General features: G+C 45.9%; 1 long non-coding RNA gene across 3 annotated transcripts; it reads right to left on the bottom strand.

The window, feature by feature from the left end:
* On the bottom strand, nucleotides 1205–18335 carry LOC110404041. 3 transcript variants are annotated; one of them, XR_002442026.1, is made up of 4 exons: nucleotides 18004–18334; nucleotides 16564–16710; nucleotides 11401–11493; nucleotides 1205–5207 (listed from the first exon to the last, which is right to left on the bottom strand). It is a non-coding gene; the product is annotated as an uncharacterized LOC110404041 (long non-coding RNA). The 3 variants fall into 3 exon arrangements; XR_002442027.1 differs by lacking the exon at nucleotides 1205–5207 and adding an exon at nucleotides 11073–11126 and having other exon boundaries at nucleotides 18004–18335; XR_002442028.1 differs by lacking the exon at nucleotides 11401–11493 and having other exon boundaries at nucleotides 18004–18327.

Below are 19647 nucleotides of genomic sequence, written 5' to 3'. Positions count from 1 at the left end.
TCTTCAGATGTTTTGCCGAACACAAGGGAAATAAGTGGCTCTAGTTAAAGCCTGAGCCCCCTGATACTTAAACTAGTACTGCAGCTAGGGATGAAGAAGGGAGAGAGACTTTGTTGTCTTTTTGTCTGAATCCCTTCAGCCGTTCAAATTGACAGAGAGGGCCTAGGGAGAAAAAAAAAAATCAGCTTTTATGAAAGATGTTTGAGCATCCAGATTATATCTAAAGCCAGTCTCACTTGCACTTCCCATCGTGCATTACTGAAACATACCCAAGCTTTATGAGGTATCGACATTTCAGCTCGTTAGTATTATTTACCACTGCAAAGTCAGCAAGGGCTTTAACACTGGCTCAGACCACAGAATATAGATGAGCAACCAGCAGATCATCCTAAGGGCTGGCTGGAGTCCTTTTCACCCCCAGCTCCTCACCCCATAGAGCACTCAGGATGGGCTGCAGGATGAATTTATGCAAGCAGCACCCATAGCAGAGAGCAATCCTACTAATCTCTCCCTTTGTCCTGCTGATCCTCAAAGAAAAGCACCAGGAACTAGCGGCTCCTCATACATACAGGGGAAAAAAAAAAAACCCTTTCATCGAGTCAATCCTCACTTGTCTCAGCCATTTTTTTCCTCATTTCAGCCTTTTTACAAACTCAACCTTGTGGCTAACCAGAACTAGTCAAGCAATTACACTTCAAATGTCTCTGGAAATCCACCTCCCTGGTAACCCAATAGCTCCCACTACTGACCTTATAGAAAGGGAATTGATGTACTTACGCTTACCCAAGGAAGTATATTACACAGAAGAGGCAATGGGTCAGTTCATCCTACCTCTCATTCTCTTTTTCCCCCCTGAAGCTAATTTTCTACTATATAATACCAACAGACACTGGGACTTTCTTACTACCACCATAGCTGTTTGCTTTCACAACACTAGGACACAGGCATTTGCCCAAATACCTTTTCCTCCTGAGTTTGGGACTTCATCCCACTGCTCTTCATAGGCATCTTTGAAGAATTTTATATGTAGGAAGTTGTTTAAGGAACAACGCACTAGCCCAAAAATTTGTCTGAGAACTATGCCTGGAAAGGTAAACTATTCTCCAGTGACCAGAACTGCTCGACATTTACACTGTAAAAATAAGAAGAATCAAAGTGTTTGAAAGCCAACCTACAGGAAATGACATCTATAATTCACCGGCTGGGTCAGAGACACTTGCTGAAGAAACCATCTTAGAAAACTGCCCATATCATGTTGGGCGTTTGTTGTTGTTTTTTAGAGGACCAAAAGGTAATTAGAATTCTCTCCAGTAGCCAAGGGGAACATTAGATTTTTCTCTTTAAGCTTCCAAAAAATCAATATTCTTCCACTGATGCTGGAGCTGTTCCGCCATGACACGTACTGTAGTCAGCCAACATGCCAACAAGTGCAACACAGCTGCTGTGAATATCATTTAGTGTTATCTTTTCCTTCAAGAAATCTCAGCCTGTTTACCCATCTGCTTTAAAACCTTAATTAACACCTGCCACAAGAACATCCCAAATGCTGCTCATTTGCTGTCTTCCTAGATGAAGACCTGCCTGGAATTTGAAGGCAGCTCATTTTTATACTACTGCTCCGCATTTAACCCTACCACCACCTCTGGCCCAAGCACAGTGGATGTGCAATTCTATGCAAAGTTGCTTTGAAGGTGGTCAACAGAAAACACTGAGCAGGTCTTCCATCCTATTTCAGCTCAGCAGGGCTTCTTCTGCAACAGCACCTAAAGCAGGGGCACTGTTTCAGCTGGTGCAGGAGACAGCTTGGGTCTTGACACAAACTTCTGCGTTCGAGAGGATATACAGAGAGAATAATCCCACAACAACTCTTCAGCCAGTCGCAGCTGTGAGAAGGAAGACTTCATCTAGTTCAATCTTTACTGCACTTCCCTCAGCTATGCTTGTTTATTTGGGCTCCATTCAGGAATAAAGAGACAAGTTTAAATACATACTCACTATATATAACTAGTGCAAGAGGCCAAGCCATTTCCCTATGGTTCAGGCCAGCGATCAGTTCCTAGCATATCATATTCCCATCCACATCCTCCAGACATTTTATTGGCTAGTCTATTCCACATTATGTATTACAGGAAATGGAAGGGATTGAGGAATACAGTGTTAATGAAAGGTGCATGGCCCCGAGTGTCACGGCATCAACGGGAAGCACTCTAAGTTGTCTGATGGGGCTGAGATCATGATGGGGTACAGTGCTGCACAGTTCAGACTTGTAAAGGAGCACCTATGAAGAACCAGGATGAAGAGACAGGGGGTGCTTGCTCTGCAGGATCTTTTGTTTCATCGGCTTTTTGTTTTGTTTTATTAGAAAGGTGGGAAATTTGCAATCTTGAGGACAAATCCCTTATGCAAAAAGGCACACTTCTACTCAAGAGAAGATTAACACCAAGGATACACCTGGCTTTTCAAAATGAGGCAGACATCATTTCACTTTTCTTCTTCAGCTTAACTCTAAAATTGAAGCAGAGGATGTACACGTGCATATGAGAGACAGGAGAATATTTTGTTGTAGATTAATGTTCAGATATCCCTTTCAAGTGCTCCAAGAAGAGCGCTCCAGATTTGCCAAACAGTTCTTGAAGACCCAACCACACAGCAAATGGGAGCTGCATGTGAAAAAACATTACCTTAAAACACACTGCTTACCAACCACACCTAAACAAACCCAGAAGAAAAGCAAGCAAAAGGTGCTCTAAGCACAGGTTAGAAATTCAGCTTTACAAGTTAAGCCATTCAGCTCATTTTTTTTCTGAACAAAAACTTCTTAGATTCAGTTCCACTACCCTAACCTCCCCCCCAAAAAATGAAGCTATAACTTCAATCAGCTGCAGTGACCACTAAATCTCAGTTTTCTGTGCGAGTGAGAAAATGGATTCAGAAGAGGTGCTCAGATTTCATCAGCCTCCATAGTTTTGATACAATTAAAGACATTGAGAAGCTGATTGCCCCTTTGTTTCCCCTCTTTTTCTCTCTCTGTAGACTCAGAGAAGCATAATCCTAAATTGATAGCTCCTCCAAATGCTCAGGCTATGATTTATCAGTCCAGGAGGCTGCAGTGGAGAAGTAATTGCATTAGCACCACCACTGATAAATAGTGCTTTCTTCAGACTTACGAGCCGCTGAGGGCTAATTACTCCTCAGATTCCAGATTCCGTTCGGCTTTAATCACAGGGTGAATCATCTCCTTCCAAGCATGGCAGATATTAATGGCAGCACATTTGTCCTAATTAATCTTCCATTGGGAAGGCCTTTTCTTTTAATTAAAGACATGAAAATGAGCAAAAGTGACAAAAGAGCATGTGGCTGAGAAAGGATAAGAGTCAATACACCTCAGAGGACAGTGAGGATTGCTTTCATGAGGAGATAACGTGATGAGTTATATTCATCCTTGGCATCTGGGTTTTGACCACATTAAGCTGACACATTGAGACAAATCCATCTTCAAACACTTCAGCTAGGGGAAAGTGGTGCTGATGAAGGAGTGAAGGACCCAACTGTACTGTCTTTGACTTTGTGGGCCAGCATTTAGTACTCGCCTGCCTGCAAAAAGCTGCAGCTAAATAACGATGGTACAGAGAAGCCAGAAAATCAACAGGCTATTTGGCTAGGTTATGATGTTTTGTAGAATCAAGATCCCTCTAAGTTAGAGGTGAACTTAAGCAGCACAAAATCCTCTTTGGATTGACACGACATTTCAGACTGTGTCTTGGAGCCAGGCTATGGAGTTGGGGGAGTAGAAGATGAAGTCGGGAATAGCAAGAACAACCCATCAGTCAGTCTTATTATCTTACTTGGAGTCAGCTGTCAGATGGCTTACCACCCCGCACGGTCAGTTGATAAATACACTGCTCGACTCTGAACAGTGGGGTCACAAAGAGGCAATTATTCTCATGATGTATACAGATAAGATGATGGGATAACATTTTCTTTGACATTTCTTGTAGTGCATTGAACTCAGGAGCTGTTTTGTTCTCACCAGCTCCACCACCTGCAAAGAGACCCTTACATAGTGCTTTTCCTACTTTTGCACCTCCTGGCTTTCTTAAGCAAAAGGCTATGTGGACTCCCAAGGCACGTACTGCTCTTTTGGTTTAGAATCAGAAGCGGTCTCTGGTCAAAGACCCTTTGAAAAGAGACCAATATGCAGAACAGCTCCTGCCCTGACCTAATGTATTTTAGATATCACAGCTTTCGTCCAACTCGATGGCCGCATGGTGTTCCCAGGCACTGAGGAAATGTACCTGGTGCATTAAGTGAGACTGCAGTCGATACTTCTAAAGTGCCTGTTTATGCTGCAGCAGAGAGCTGATAAACAGCCTTGCCTCTAGTTTCTCTTAATTTAGAATTCATTACGTCTCTCTTTCCATGAAAGATAAACCAATAGCTGCCCTTGACAGCTGTTTTCTTTGGGGTCATTCTCTCTATCCACCCATCTACTCTTTCTTCAGGGGGTTTTGCTTGCTGTAATGCTAGCTCTATCAATTTCATTCAATTCTTGCAACACAATCTACAGGGACTGAGGAGGACAGCAAAGCCAAATGCATTTAACCATTTGGGTACCAGGCATCAGTGTGAATTATGATAGTTATAACCTGCAGGCAACAGCAAGAGCTCTATCACAATAAGGAGGATGAATAAATGAGAATATTATGCCAAAAGGTGTGACACACAGCAGGATGCAAGCAGGACTGACTTGAGATGCTTTCTTTCAGTTCGGCCAGTATTGCATCTGGCTGCAAGCTCTGCCAGGGTCTCAGCTGGAGATGCAGTCGTATTGGGATACCAGATAGACACAGAGGGCACATCCAACCTTTTTAGAGCAATAATTACTTTCCAGGACTCTGATTTATACTCTGGGAAGGGCAGATGACTGCTTGAAGAACACAAGACTCAGTGATTAGATCAGTGGCTCATTTAGCCCAATATCCTTTCTCCAAGAGTGGCTGAAGAAGATGCTATTTACAGTGTGTGCAAGCCTTTGTGATTGCTTCCTCAACATATTCCCCTGGCATCCATGGTTATTGCACAAAGGATGTTGGAGAGAACTCCTCTCCCTACTCCCTTTAGCATCCACTCAGAGACTAGTTCTTTGTGAAATTCTCCTTTCCAAGCCCAGTGGCGTTATCCAAAAAGCTCCTCCAGATGTTCTCTGCCTGAGGAAAGCATATGAAGGAGGGTAAAGATGAGCTGTACAGAGTGTTCCCAGGGGCCTGCTGAGGATTTAGTGTCTTCATTCCTACGGAGGCACCACGCTGCTAAAACATTCAGACTAAAAACATCTCAAAGAGGAAGCAGAGGCAGCAACTTCCATACTACCCCATTTAAAAAAAATGCAGTGATGGCATTGGTAGAGCATTTTATGGTACTGCAGTAACACTGTGCCTCTCTTTTAGAAGGGATATGTACTATTCATAGACATAAGTTTATCACATCATTCATTCCTCAGCCACCTCTTCAGCATCTCAAAAAATGGGATACAGAAGAAACCACCAAATTATTTTTGTTCAACAGCTGAGCTCATTTTTGCTCATATGCAGCCATCAGCATTTGCTTACTGAATTTATAATACCTATCTGCAAAACTCATGATTACCAAGAGCTAATCTGCACTAAATTAGTGCAGAATGGCAAGAAAAATATTGACAGACCATTGATGGTCAAAGCTCCAATATGCTGATAGCAGCAATAGACTTAATTAGGTTTTAATCGTAATCCGAATATAGAGCGAGCATGGAAAGGCTTCCAACTTAAATTGGAAGTCTTGCAATTGGATTGAAACATGTTATTTTTCAGGCTGAAGAGACTTCAGTAAAGTCACTACAGGATTTAAGTTGTTTTGTCAGGGACATCTCAGAACCTTCTCCTTGGTAGATCTAACATTACCATGCCATAAATGCTAGTCACAAAGATCCATGTTCCATTGTTACCCTCACCAAAAGAAGAAATGTAGTGAGAGGAATGCCACCAAACACCAGAACTGGTAACAGTACGCCGAACTCACCTCTGCAAAGAAAAGCACTGCTTCCAAAAAAAAACAACACATAGGAGAAGACAAAAGAAGAAAACAACAATTAACAGAGCCCAAACTGTCCACTCCCTCAGTGAAAAGAAAACAACTGCTTTTCTAGGTGCCACCTGCCTTTGCGCAGCACCAGGAAGGAGGCCACGCTCCCTGGCAACAAAGCCTTTCCCTCTCCTCAATTGCAGTATTAAGCCGCTTCTCTCCTTACCAAACTCTTAATAAAAGTTCACATGATCCCCAAGCAGAGAAGTGTAATTAGGATCTAGCTCCTGGGAAATGGTATCAGTTTGCTCATATGGGCTGGTAAATGGCTGAACATCTCCATCCGCCTGCCAGGCCACGATAGGGTTTCCAGCACATTTCACCATCGTGCAGCACAGTGGCTCCCAGAGCTTGGGAGAAATCCTGTCTGCAACCCCTCAGCACCGCCCAGGCTTCTAGTGTTCTCCTGATAATACAAACTGCCAGCCAGCATTTTTAATTGGAAAAGCCGCCTTGATGCGGGAAAAGTAGAGATTAACCCACCAAGTCACCATTTCCCCACTAAGCAATCATCTCATTTAGAAACTCCTTTTGGTGACAAACTCCATCAAGTGTAAGCATTCACATGGAAGAAGAAGAAAGGAAAATTGTTCATGCTACTGAAAAGTATGAGATCTCAAAAGCCAATGCACTGTCTGACAAACAACCACCATAAAAATAACCACCATGAAAACCTCCTCTTTTAACCCTACCCTACTGTCATTTTGCTCTTTGGGCATCTGTCCTCACCCAGAGGACATCAGGAATGTGCAGCCAAACAGAGATGAGCAGCCAAAGGTCCCTGCATGGTACAAAAACACTACAGAAGTTGCTGTTCAAATCCTTCCACTCCCAAACAATCCATTCATTTGCAAAAGCTCCTGTGTTGTTTGTCAGGGATCTAACCAATCTATGATGTGGTTCCCTTCTAGCCCGTTTACCTTTTATTTTTTAATTCCCATAAGAAAATGTATCCAGCTATGTCTCCAACGCAGCACCACCGCTGGTAACCAGGACCCCTGGTACCCTCCAGCTGTGACATTGTTCTTATGGCATGGATTTCATTCTCATGGTTCCCTTTAATCTTCAAATATTTTGACACCTTTATTCCTCCTATTATTTCACTAGTCTATCCTGTTATTTATGTTGCGATCAACTGCTCCACTGTGACCACTGTAGCATGATGCACAATGGCATTTTATTTCTTTTTCAAGCATCCACTGACTTTTTCCTGAAATGCACATAAAGGGGAATTGACAGAAATAACAACCACCTTTTGCCAAGTTCAAAATATTTTCCAAAATATTCAGTATTTTTATTAAATGTCTAGGTTGTGATCAATAGGTCACACATTAATCTCAAGCGAAATAAAGTGGTGCTGCTCTGCCATGGGTGCATTTCTGAGATGGGGTAGAAAAATAACCTTCAAAAGCTGCAGATATTTTCTTTCGGAATCATTTTCTTTCTTGATCATGGAATCATTAGGGTTGGAAAAGACCACTAAGATCCTCCGGTCCAACCCCAGCCAACCCTCACCCTGCCCACGCCCTTCAGTGCCACATCTCTATGGCTCTTGAACACCTCCAGGTACGGTGACTCCACCACCTCCCTGGGCAGCCTGTGCCAATGTCTCAACACTCTTTCAGAGAAATGTTTCCTAATATCCAATCTTAAGATCTCAAATGTGTCCCACGATGCGTGAGTAAAGAAACGAAACTACAAGGACGGAATGAATGTGGGGAAGTTGGGGCAGGACCAGGCCAGGGGTCAGGATGGGGAGGTCTATTTTGTCTTCGGAGCAGCAGAGTTCCCATTGCCGTGAACGTTAAATCAAACACTCATGAAGTACTACAGCAAGATAGATTTAAACAGAAATCATACCTACTTCTCACTCATTCTGAGTACAATAAAACTCCAAAGACTCCAGTTTATCTAACAGAACCAAAAGCCATTCCTGCACATTATCCTCGCTCGTTCTGTGTTCCAGCAGGTTGACAGCATCATGTTCAAACCGGCAGCCAAACTGTTCTCAGCTCTTTTGAGCTATTTCTTTACTTTCAGCTGCACATGGGTTCAAAGAAACATCAGATTCCAGTCTGCATTTTATATCTCAGGCTCAAGCAAGGGCTCTGCATTAAGATGAGTAGATTCTTGCTCTGTCTTTTGCAGGTATTCTTCGGGGCATCAAAGTTTCATTTGAACTGTTACCTTAGAGTCAAGAAATATATTGCTTGAACATCTCCAGGGAAAATGACACGAGTGCAAGTTATTAAGTGCACAGCCTCAATATTTGTCCATCCTTTCCCAAAGAGGGACAAGACAAGGCTACTCACTTCCTGGACAATAACCAGTCAATCATTTCTAAAGCCTGGGGCAAGTCAGAGCACTAAATGTGGTATTAAAGCAAAGCATCGTTAGCAGCACTGTGTTCACTGGAGCAACATAATGAAAAGGGAATATTTATTGCCAGTTTCGGGTTGTATGGCGGGCACATCTGCCCGTACCCCAACAAAACTCAATTCTCTGAGGTTCAACCCATCTTTAAAACAATCCAACCTTATCAAAGCTGAGGATCTGCGTCAAACAGTAGATGGTTTTTTCAATGTCGCATCCCAGAATAACCAGACACAACTGTTTCACTGGTTGTACAAGATGGGCAGAAATCTGACGTTGCGTCATTCCATTCAGGCAACAAACACGAGCTTTGCTTTCATAGAATCATTAAGGGTAGAAAAGACACCTCTAGGATCTTCTAGTCCTATCATCCACCTACCACCAATACTGCCCACTAACCACACCCCTCAGTGCCACATCCCCATGGTTCTTGAGCACCTCCAAGGATGGTGACTCCACCACCTCCCTGGGCAGCCCGTGCCAATGCAGCACCACTCTTTCTGAGAAGTTTTTCCTGATATCCAACAACTTGAAGCACCACACTACAGTTCATAAGACTGCACAGAGAGGCCAAAATCTGAACCTAGTGGTAGTTTGCAAATTGTCAGCAAAAATACAGAAGCACTCAGTGAGTTATTTTCCAGCAGCATTTTCTTGCAGCCCAGAGAAGACAGGCTTGCTAATTAACAGCAATCCTGCTCAGAACAGATACCAGGAAATTAACTTCACTGCTTTTTTTTTTTTTTCCTCCTCCACACGCAGCGCATCCTAAGGTCTGTGGATGCAACCAGAGGATAAAGTAGATGCTGAAGGGGGAAAAAGAAGGGTCTTATTTACAATGCAGTCAGGAGGACTGTGGTAAAAAGAGGATAAAATGTTACTGCAAGCGAACAACAGCAGGGAAATGGCATGACCTATAGCAGTGCTGCTGATTCTACTTACAGAGAATGAAAACAGGACAGTCTGCTTTTTATTTTCTTAAAGGATTTTTGATTTCTCAGGCTTTTGTTTTTGTGTTTAAATGCAGAGTCGAGCTAGTTATTCCCGCTGATCACAGTTATTCAGGTTATAGCTGATCTGTAGCTGTGTGTTACAGAAGAAAGCCTTCCTTTGGTTCAAGTGGGGATGGAGGGAGGTGGTGCAGAGGAGCTGGACAGAGGGGGACTCAGGATCTGTTCTTTGCCACTGGGGCTCACAGAGGAACATCCCAGCACCAAAGCATTCAGCTATGCAGTGCTAGAAACAAAAGCAAACAAACGGATATATATTGCAGCCTAGAAAACACTTTTCTGCTTATCTCGTAAGGCACTGTACTTTGATTTGCAGTTGACAGTCTTCCAAGTCTCTGCTCACTTGCCCAGGAAGGACTTTGGACCACTGCAGGTGATATCTCTACCTAAGCTTGCAGCCTCCTGTAAACTGCTACTCCTTATTACCACCACCATCCATTCTTGGCACGTAGCACTTCTCAGCACTGTCTTTGGGAAAAAAATTATGCGTGATGAATCTTCTGGTGACCTTTAGGGTAAACTTCCCACAGCAGGAAGAATGCCTGAGCTCTCTCGGCCAGCACACGTGCACAGAACCGCTGAGCCGCTGCCCTTTGGGCTTGCATCATTTATCAAGAGGGGAGGCTGTCAGGCTGTTGCCTGACATGCACTGGCCCAGGGAAGGAAAGCAGTGACAGTTTACCTGAAGAAAATAATAGCATGCGGCTGGGTATTTTGGCAGAACAAAGAAATCCGCATGACAACAATATCCCGGTGAAAAATTGGTAATACTTGAACAGAAGCAAACTGACCGAAGAGCAGAGATTGATACTTTAACCCAGCGGGGAAGCTGATCCTTGTTAGCAGTTTGGTGGGTGACTGGAACAGCAAAGAGAACATCTAAGGCGATGTTTAATGCATTAAGAGATTTTAACACACCAGCACCTCATACCTACACTTCACTCATTCTCTCAAGGAATCATAGAATGGCTTGGGCTGGGAGGGATCTTAAAGATCACCCAGCTCCAAACCCCTGCCATGGGCTGGTTGCCCCCCACCAGATCAGGCTGCCCACGGCCCCACCCAACCCGGCCTTGAGCACCTCCAGGGACAGGGCACCCACAGCTTCTCTGGGATGTCTGTGCCAGTGCCTCACCACCATCCGAGTAAAGAATTTCACCCTAACATCTAACCTAAGACCCTGACTTCTATCAGGAACAGTAAGGAAGGACGAGGAGCATCGCTGAAGGACACATCATAGGCAAAAATGTTATTCTCTTCCATGATCTTTTTCGCATCTACGTAGCAAACCAAAAACTACTCTTAAGTTTTACCCAGGGAGTGAGTGAAGGCAGCAGTCCCTCCCACAGCAGATTCCACCTGGAGCATCTCACACTGCTCAGAAAGGCTGCACCATAGCTTTCTTTAATTGACATTTGCAATGCTTCACAATATGAATCCAGAACTACTTGGCTTAAGCCTTGTACTCAGAAAGTTAAATCATTTCCTTTAGGAAGATATTTGATGTGTGAAGCAAATAAATGGGTTTAATAAGTCAGCTCTCGCTCCACTGGTTAACGCGTGTAACCTTACCTATTGCCTCACAGGAACTCCAGCCTTACAGCAGCTTTGCAGAGCAGACGCAAACTTAAAGGAGGCAGTGCAGAGAGAAGGGGAGAGGAAAAGAAAAGATGAGTTTTCAGATGAGATCTGAAAGCAGATGGAGAGTGGCTGGGGCACAGAGTTTCACTGTTCTTTCAGAAATAGCTCTGAACAGATTATTAAAAGCAGCCCATCTTTGACTGCTGCACTGATCTGCAGGAGCTTTTCCTAGAAAATTTAGCAGCTTTCTTCCTCAGTCCTAACTCACAGCTGCACTCACCAGCAAGACCACGCAGACACTCCAGACAAAGACACTCACCTTGCTCCATGAATTCCTAAGGCAAAGGCTTTGCCCAGACTCCAGCTCAACTGCTCATTCAATCGGATTCTGTCAGCCAGGATCTTAACACTCCTAAAAAGGAGGAAGTTATGAGCCAGGCAAGGAATCTGCTCATTGTGCCTTCTGTCATCCTGAGAGGGGAACCCAAGCTGTGCTTACAGGTTACTGAACTTCTCGCTCCCTGTGCTGTGCAGAGCCACTGGAGCACAGGCGTAAATTATACCCCTTGTGGAACAAGGCCACATATGAGCATCACAGTTTATTAATGGTGGATCTTAAAGCATTTTTCCCATGCTATAGTTTCAATGCCCAGGCTGTTTCCAGCCCTTCCAATAAAGGGCTACCTTTCTGAAAAGATTTAAAGCTTTTCAGATAAGATTTTCCTCTAACACAAAGGAGCAGAGGAAAGGAGACATCACCCCTTTTCCCCCTCAAACCACACTGATTATGATATATAGCAGGTGGTAAAAAGCAATTTCTAAGAGCATCAAGTATGTTTGTGCTCAGGTCCTCATTTGAGGAAAGCTGCCTTGTCTGTCCACTGGCAATTGATTTGCCAGATCCCAATTCAAGCAGCAAATTGCCAGTTAGCCAGGCATTTCACATGCCTCGTATGGTCACTTATGTCAAAAATGCAACATCCTTCCTGGGTGCTCCAGTATACACTGACAAGGCAACTAACAAGTCTCAGCTGCTTCAGGGCACCTTTGCTTGCCACATCTAAACCTTGCCTTAGTATTTCCTCAATATCACTTCATAACAATTTCAGGAATGCTCAAAGGGATTGAACCTTAGAGCTCCCTGAGCAATTTTATCTTTTCAATTGGATAGTAAGGCCTACCAAAGATTAAGACTCACGGTTTGGTTTCATGGATGTTGCCCTACAACAACTCTGGTACACGGCTGTATATTAATTCCAAGAGGAAAAGGCACAGTATGCAGAAGACCAGTCTTGGATCTTGCTCTCTGAAATAAAGAACTTAAATCCTATCAAGGCGTTGTCATCTGTCACGAGTGGCCTACAGGATCACAAAGGAATTGCCTCAGAGGCAAAAATACCATCCATATTTCCATCCTCTCTCCATGCCACCGACCTCTCCCTTTACTGCGTGTGTGTGACAGAAGGGATAAATGGAGCCACTGACACGTCCAGGCAGATGCTCAGATGACTAAATCTAAACTAGGAACCTTTCAAGGAGAATAGACACCACAGCAGACATACCCCTGGAGGCAGTATATCTAGATAGACATTTCAGGAGGCACCAGAGCCTCTGTTAACTTTTTTCCCTGGAGGTGCATCACTCCAGGTCATGTTCTTCCTGGAGCCTACCCATCCCCACCCATCTTTGTGACTGACAGCATCATACATTGGGCCAGAGAAGAAAGAGCTAGAGATAGTTTCTCTTGCTTGAAAATACAACCTAGCAATGGTTCTTTGCACTGTTCAGCTGCAGCTGCCCTCCCGTATCTTGTGTCCATCCCTGCCTCATGCCATGTGCAGCTTTCAGAGCTGCAGATTTTCATATGGAAATGTTTTTGTAGCTTAGCACAACTGCTGCTGCTGCCAGAATAGAGTCTCTGCAGAGAGCAGATAAGTCATTTGACGGACAAGTGGGAGGAGAGAAGCAGAGGGCATCTCTCCAGCATAGCGCTTGTTCTGGGAAAGGAGTCACAAAAAAAAAAAAAAAAATCCAATGGCTTTCAGCCACCTCCCTGCTCTATGACACCCAGGGCCACCCTAGAAAAGCTACAATAGCAAAGCTTCAACAGCATTTCACTGTCATACAAGGAGACCTTCTGAGACATCAACAACAGACTTTTCATTGAGACCGTCCTTAACGTGCAACAAGCAGAAAGGAAAATATTTCCATTCACAGTGGCAAATATTTGCCACACTTGGCTGCAGCAAGTCATCCCAGCTGCCACCTGTAGGCACAGCGGGAAAAAAATAAAACACTAATAGCCAGCTTTTGTATCACCCGCTAATGCCTCTCTCATCTGTGCTTATGTTCCTGCTGTACAGGCAAAGCAAGCACACATACAGACTTAACCAGAAGAATGAAATCCATTGCTCTCTATGGGACTGTTTAGACCCTGACTTGGTGCTCTGGAGTGGCTGAGGCAGTATTCACGTGTGATGAGAGAGGCAGAAGGATGGAACACAGAACATGGAAAAGGGAAGAGCTAGAAGTCCTCTGCTATTTGTATCAGCAACTGATACGAGAAATCCCCCACCCCCATTCCAAGAAGAGAGGTTTTTTGGAAATGATTGAATCCTTCTCTATTATTCTCCAAAAATCATTCTCTGCTGTAAGCGCAGCAAACAAGGGCAAGTCAGCCACCAGGTCTTTTCTTCCATCATTTTTACTTATTCTCAGAGAGCACCACTGTCTCCTCACAAAAGAAACTGAAGAATTCCTGTATATCGTGGTGGCCAAACAAAAAAGCCACCAGGATGAAAAAGATCATTAAAGAAATCTTTAGCTTTGCTGTGGGCAAAGCCTTTCATACAGTTTGCTGTAGACACGACTACTCCAAGGATCTTGCTTTATGTCACTAACCACTCCAAACACATGCATGGACAACACATGTTGAACACAACAGTCCATCTGGCATCCCTTATAACCAAGTGGAGATGGCTCTGCAGACATGTGCCCCAAGAGTCAATCTAGCCGCTGGTCAGGTCCATTGCTGACCTCTGATGGTCAGAGATAGACTTACATGGCCAAGGACAGTCCCCCGGACAAAGCGGAGGGATCCTCCACCTCTATTTGCCCCCCACTTGAGAAGGAGCAGCTCTTGAGCTGGTTATTTAGGTTTGCTTAGTCATCAGTGAGGAGCTCAGGGTGAATCAATCAGTTTGGAAATCACTCTGCTTTAAGCCAGCTCCCTCATCTTCACAGAGCCCAGTCCAAGCAGAACCTTGGATCGCAGGATCATGAAGAAGTTGCAAGTCATTGGGTGACACCATCCATGAAAACGGACCCCATGAGGGTCCCACACCGTGCTCAGACATCACCCAACCTCAGGAAATAGATTCACAATACGCCAGAGCCCAGTTATAGCACACGGGGAGACCTTCCTGCCAAGTCCTCTGCTCAGCTACATCAAGCTCAAAGACAGCATTGTAGGCTATGAGAACCGCCAATCTCAGCAGCCACAGCTGGCTCAGGAGCTCCAGTCCAAATAGAGCCCACCATGACAGATAATTAGACATGGTCACAATCAATGTTTCCTCACCAAAGAACACCACACCTTTAAACAGGACCTGTGTTGCAGGGGGAGGCGCTGGAGAAAGAGCGAGTGAAATGTTTCAGGCCAACTGCTCCCTCCCCACCCTGCTCCTCCCTCCCAAAAAAAGTCATGGGAGCTAAAATAACATTTCTTTCAGCAAATGTCAGATGGAGGAACTTTCATGACTCATCAGCTGTTGTTTTAGCCTGCAAGGGACTATAAATTACACTAATTAGAACATGGTATTTTTCTTGCAGTTATACAAAACACTGTCTCTTCCTGTGACATCTAAGAGCGGAGTCATCAAGCAGGAGCATGCTCGGTACATGTTTTAACTAGAATTCACAATTCACTTGCATGAAAACCCTCCTAGCAGCAAATTGGTGAGAGCTGGCAGAGCGCATCAAGAGAGCTGTGCTGAATTATGAGAGGAGGGAGAGTAAATTAGCGACCAATCAAACTTGTCCAACCAGAAATGGAGCCATCTCTTACTGTCAAGGACTGCAGCTCTCATATCACTTTCACTCGGAGCCGAAAGCAGGTAATTTATGGGGTCTTCAATAACTCATACCATCAGCCCGTGCAGATAGTAAGTTTAGCAGTTGGGACTTCACGTGTTTATTTGCATTTAGCCACATACACAATCTTAGACAAGCTAAACAGAAAAGCCTGAATATTGGCTGTCACTTCAGCTTTCAAGCCTGAATTATCCCAGCAAAGTAAAAGCAGAGGTTTATTCAGACCCCAACATCCTAAATCTGGCAATTACAACAGGCTCCTGCAGTGCCATTGCCCTCACTCACCTTCCAGCAAGGCTCCTCCAGAGCCAGATACAAAAAGGGCTTTTTCTACCGCGCTCGTAGGGGAAGGCAGTGCATTATGGAGCCCCAGCCTATACATCCTCACCTCAGGGGTTGTACACGAGCAGTGTGCCCACAGAATAACCATAGAGATGAGAGAGGTGCCTCAAATCGGAGCGCTTCTCACAATGCCCTCTTCATCACAATAGAGTCTGGGGGCTTTGATGGGTTTCCCCTTTCCAAGCAGAGGGAGAAAAGCCTGACTTATGAAGGCTGATGGCACTCAGTTGTACCCCTCGGCTGTTGATGTCTCAGGTGAATACAAGCCTATGGGCCAGGCTGGAGGTGGATCTCAAGCACAGAGAACCACTAACCTTGGCCAACAAGGTATCAGCTAGGTCTAATGTCACACATTTTTCCTCAGAAAACTGCTTCCTTCCTGGAGACACAATGACTTTTCCCAAAACTTGTGACAGTTTCCAGTCGTTTAAAGAGTGTAGCAAGTTCAGCACTAGTTGCTTTATTGATTGGCATGAAGATCCCACATGCCGTTGTCTAAGCTGGACAAGACTAGAGTATCCTCATTACGTATTGCAACCAGGCTTTTAAACAACACGGAGAAAAACTGCAAATAGAACTTGAGAAAGTTTACCACCTTGGTAGCCAAATTGCTGCACAACCCATAGCCCAAGGCAGGGCTCTGCCTCCAGAAACTCCCACCGCACACACCGCAGCAAGAAAAGCAGATGTTGTCTGCTTGTGCTTTGCATGGGGATTGCAGTCCAGAAACTGGAGGGGAGCAGCGAGGGCCTCAAGATTACGGCTGTGTTCAGAAATGAAAGCCTTTGGCACCAGCAAAACCCCAAGGAGCATTTCCCCAGCTGTTCGGAGCGGGGGCCTGCAGGGGTCCCTCGTACTGCTCCACCGCAGCCAAGAACAGCTGGATCCCAAGAGCCGCAGGGCAGCTGTTGCAACAAGCCCCCCTTCTCCCCTAGAGTGGGGGGCATGGGGAGATGGACCCAGCTGCCTGCAGATGCCTCCCTGGGGGAAGGCCCCACAAGCGCTGGCTCCCTGCCCCGGTACCCACGGGGATGTGCGAGCTGCTCACCTGCCCGCCAGCTCTGCGGGAAGGAGCGGCCCCTTCCCTCGCCCAATTTGCTGGAGTGAGCAACTCGAGTGCGGCGGTATCTGGCGGACATCTGGCCACTTGGATTTCCAGACAATGACTCATGCACACATCCTGGGACAGCAGAACCTGTGGTATTGAGAAGGGATATGACCAAAGGTCCCACTTTCCCTTGATTGTGCAAGCTTTAATTTGCACCTGAGCCTCTTTCAGACCAGCCCAGCACCTGGTCTGAAGCTACCCCCTGAAAACAGCCCCTTCTGGCAAGGCAGCAATGCTGCAACAAGGCCATCAGAAAAGGGTCCACGGGGCAATCTGAATTCACAGCTCCACAGCCCCTGGTACCACCAAGGGAGCCACAAAATAGGTTAGAAAATGAATTCCTTAAACAGAGAGCGAGCAGCGAGGGAATGGAATCGAGAAGTTTGTTCCTGCTGTTTGCCATGAGGCACCCAGGTGACACACAGGCACATCTCCTGCGCAGAAGAGGTCACCAGCGCCTTGGCTGAGATTATCAGAGAGCGTACCCTCAACCTTTACACTGCAGTGAGGGAGCACAGTTGTCCATAAGCTATCAAAGTTTAAAGAGCCCTAATGTAGAGTAACATTTCTCAGCCAGGGGATTGTGAACGATTAAATAGGACACTGCTAGGTGCTGGAAATATAATTTCTCTAAGTGCAGATGTTGCTATTCTGCTCCTAGCCAAGAGCTACATCATCTTTTTGAAGCATGTGCAAGTGTAAATGGGTCCAGCATTCTCTCACCAAGGCTTTTTAACTCTTAATTTTACAGTAAACAAAGGAAAAGTCTTCAGGTCCACTTAAGGTATCACCACTCCAAGGAGGCAGAGGCACTGCTATGGGCACCGATATAGGACAGAAAAGCCAAAGACGCAGCCAGATACAGTTGCCCAAAATCCACAGCATGTTTGTCTGGTCCACAGAAACTGTGCTCCCCAGATTTAGCATTTTTCAGCAGTTAGCAACACTGCCTCTCTGCTCTGTGGGACTCACCAAAGAGGCCATAGCCTGTAGATCCCCTGTCCCACTCTGCTGTTGTACAGGTCTCCTCTGCGCGAGGCTCGCTCAGTCAAACTGACAGCATATGGCATCCCACAGTCAGCCTTATGATCTCATCTTGTCTGACTGCTATTTTTACAGCTTGTTATTAATAAGCATAAACTAGGAGCGCGAGGTGCTGTCGCGTTGGATATTCACACGCTCGCAGCCCACATGTTGCTTTATCAGGACTACGGATTGCCAGGCAGAGGAGCACTCGAAGGGGCCACGCAGGGCCGCATGCAGGACATACAACTTATTGCCAGCTACAAGCAGCATGTCAGTGAGCCAGGAACAGAACAACAGACTCGTGCTCTAGTTAAAGAAAAAAGCCTTTTAAGAAAACCATAGCATTAGTCCTACCTTGGTGAAGCGGTGAAAGACAAACCAGCCCTTCCAACACGCACCAGGCTTAGCAAAAGGCTTACCAGTGGGGCTGGGTGGGTAGATGTGCTCTCTGAGTGAGGCTGTCAGCACAACAGCTGAAGCCCATGTCTTCGATTATACCCACCCTGCTGGCTATCACCTCCTCCCTGCTCTGAGTGAGGGGAGCTAAACTGAGGACACCTGGGGAAGGGCTCACCTCAGCTGTGCTCTCAGCTTCACCAGCCCCACGCATACCCTCGCTATCTTCAGCCCCAAAGCTGGGCTCAGGCTGTGATGAGTGCGAGCTTCAAGCGTTGTAGTTTTTTGTGAGTGTGAAAGCATACAGATGCCCGACATCCACATCAGTGTGTTACCTGGAAGCGTTTGCTCAGTTTAAGAGTGCACCAAGTTCAGAATGTTAGATGAGTTCAAAGCCCACTGTTCAGCCATCAGGTTCCTATAGCTTGGATGGACACAGAAATCACCAGGAGCATGGCAACCCGACCTTGGCTGGTGTTCCCATTATACGTCTTCCTGCAGAGATCACATTGAGCTCTGGCGTGGACCCACATGAGTGGGGCTGTACCTCTTCCTCTACAGGCCTGGGAGGAGCTGTGGGGCTGGAGAGGCCTCTGGTCTTGAGTGTTTCCTGCTGTCCTGAGCGCTGAATCTGGGTGACGTGGTAGCCTTGCCCCCAGCTTGTCCTGCTTCCGAACCATGATGGATTGGGGCTGGTTTCACGAGGCAGCCATGCACAGTGCCTACAGTACCAACAGAGTCTTCAGCAGGTCTGTTGTAGTAAGACAAGGGGAAGTGGTTTCAAACTAAAAGAGAGAAGATTTAGATTGGATACAAGGAAGAAGTTTTTTACAATAAGGGCGGCGAGGCACTGGCACAGGTTGCTCAGAGAGGTGGTGGGTGCCCCGTCCCTGCAGACACTCCAGGTCAGGCTGGACGGGCTCTGAGCACCTGATCAGCTGTAGGTGTCCCTGTTCAGTGCAGGGGAGTTGGACCAGACGGCCTTGAAGGGTCCCTTCCAACTCAAACAATTCTATGATTCAACCTCCTGCTCCTTGGAGGAAGGAATGGAGGAGGAGATAAGAAGTAGAAAACGATATTACACTCTGGATTTTCTGATCAGCTGATAAACCACTGGGGAAACTGAGGAGGGAACAGGATAAAAGGAGCTCTTGTCAAGAAGCTCCTGGATGGGTTTCTGCCATGGAGAGCAGCTGGGGCAGCTGGCAGGTGCACTGAGGCAGCAAAGAGGAAGAGGGATGACAAAAGGCTTGCCAAAACTGGATCCATAGGAGGACTTCTTTCAGTAGCGTGGTCCTGAAGGGGAGAGGCGATCCTCAAAGGTCTCACGGCCCTTCCCTCCCTCCATCCTGCACCTGCCCTGGCCCCACTGACTGCCTCCCCAGGAGGCCATCCCCTCCGCTCACCCAGCTGGAGAGATCCCGGTTTTGAAAACACAGTGCAGCTCCTTAATGCACCATTGTTCGCTGGGTAATTGCTTCCTTTCTTTCCCTCACTCCTGGTAAAGCCAGGGGCAATTCCTGCTAGCTGGAGGCAGCCTCCTCCAGGCTTTCACTTAAGTCCTTAAAGAGACACTTTCCAAAGAAATAATTGCTGCCTTTA

The sequence above is a fragment of the Numida meleagris genome, chromosome 9 (assembly GCF_002078875.1).
Source record: "Numida meleagris isolate 19003 breed g44 Domestic line chromosome 9, NumMel1.0, whole genome shotgun sequence".
Classification (NCBI taxonomy): domain Eukaryota; kingdom Metazoa; phylum Chordata; class Aves; order Galliformes; family Numididae; genus Numida; species Numida meleagris.
Note: the sequence above shows the minus strand (reverse complement) of the source record. Positions and strands in the feature narration are given on the sequence as shown.